Here is a 1,840-nt window from a genome sequence, read left to right on the forward strand (position 1 = left end):
CCAGTTTCTCCACAACCTCGCCAGCATTTATTGCTTGCTGTTCTGTTAAATTTTGCTATTTTGACTGGGGTGAGATGATATCTCATAGTTGTTTTAATTGTCATCAATTTTTACAGGCTTATCATCAAGCTTCTCCTTACTCAACAAGCCACCACGTTTACTGCTTGTTCCGAAGCTGGGGCCACGGCCAGCCCCACTACTGCCTCTGCCACCACCACTTCTCCCACCCTGAGCAGCTGCTGCCTCCATCTTCTCTCATTCATATACATTTTTATATCATTAATTGAAAATGTTTAATGCGATTAATTATAATGTCTAATAAAACACGTTTACTTTGCCTTTCTCTTCATTCAACCTATTTACTAAGCATTTTTCCACCCTGTTTCTTTACATGTCTCTTAACTCTCCCAGACTGATATTGTGTAAACTTTTCCTTAGCTCCCTTCTCACCTTCTTTTCCTTGTTGTGTACCATTGAATCAAAACCAACTGGCACAAGAGAAGATTGCCCCACCTTCTTCAGTGGAGCATCTAGTGGATTCGAACCAGGCACTTGCGGGATTGCAGCACAGCTTCTTGCCACTAGGCCACCAAAGCTCCTTCCTTAGCTTTTTAAAAAAATCAATCAACCATGCATATTTTGTTTCATAACATTTCTATTTATATCCATGTGTGTTTTATTTTCTTCCTTGTTTGCACAGAAAGAGACCAATAACTGCACCTTAAGTGGCCGCTTGAAAGCTTTTAAGACCTCACTCAGTCACTTCTTGAATGCTGATGGAGCAGGGAAAGGAGTGGGTTAAGACACACGTGCAAGGGCGGGGACAACACAGAATCAAATCTGTTGGTTATTTCTAAAACTGGGAAATTTCTTTAATCTGCTTTTTTCTGTAAAATTCTTGTCTATCAGATAATGTTCTAAATCTGAGCATTCAAATAAGATAGACTAGGAAGAAGGATTGGTCAATCAGCTTCTGAAATAGCAAGCCTTTGAAAACCCTATGTAGAGTAGAGCACACTTAGACTAGCAGATATGACAACTGAGGCTGAACCCTCAGGTATGGAAACACATAGGAGGAGGAACAGCTATAAGTAGATGCTAGTGATTGGAACATGGAAAGTAAGAACCATGAATGTAGGAAAATTGTATATTGTTAAGGAAGAAATGGAACATAATATATATTGACATACTAGGTACTGGCAAAATGAGATGGACTGGCATGGGGCATTTTGAGTCAGAAGATCATATGATCTACTATGCTGGAGATGAAAAGGTGAGGAGAAATGAGGTTGCTTTCATAGTAAAAAAAGTATTTTCAATCCACCAAATGGTCTTCTGGAAAAGGAGGGGCAATCTCCTCCTGTACCAATCATATCCGATTTGATGGTATACATATAAAAAAGAATAAAATTTAAATAAATGTTTGAAAAAACCACCTCATTTCTAGGTCTGTCTTGAAACACAGTGTTGTGAGTGACAGGATAATATCCACACGCATACAAGGAAATCTAGTGAATACCAGTATCATTCAAAAATATGCAACAATAACCAGAGCCAAAGAGGAGGAAATAGAAGATTTTTACCAAATTTTGCAGTCAGAGAGCAACTGAACATGCAGTCAAGATGCATTAATAATAATGGGTGACTGCAATGCAAAAATTGGGAAAAGAAGGATCAGTAATTGGAAAACATGGACTTGGTGACAGAAATGAAGCTGGAGATATAGTGATAGGATTTTGTACAATCAATGACTTATTCATTGCAAATACATTTTATAAGAAATATAAGTCACAACAGTGACTGACTCTGAGAAGAATGGAAATCCCAGGACTCTTTTTTT

At 38.1% G+C, this 1,840-nt stretch overlaps 1 pseudogene; it reads right to left on the reverse strand.

Moving 5' to 3' along the window:
- The window catches only part of LOC102849435, a 2,154-nt pseudogene extending 1,905 nt beyond the window's left edge, over positions 1-249 (reverse strand).
- Positions 250-1,840: the final 1,591 nt, after the last annotated feature.

This window comes from Elephantulus edwardii, unplaced genomic scaffold, assembly GCF_000299155.1.
Source record: "Elephantulus edwardii isolate Elephantulus edwardi_28Jun2011 unplaced genomic scaffold, EleEdw1.0 scaffold00031, whole genome shotgun sequence".
NCBI classification, from domain to species: domain Eukaryota; kingdom Metazoa; phylum Chordata; class Mammalia; order Macroscelidea; family Macroscelididae; genus Elephantulus; species Elephantulus edwardii.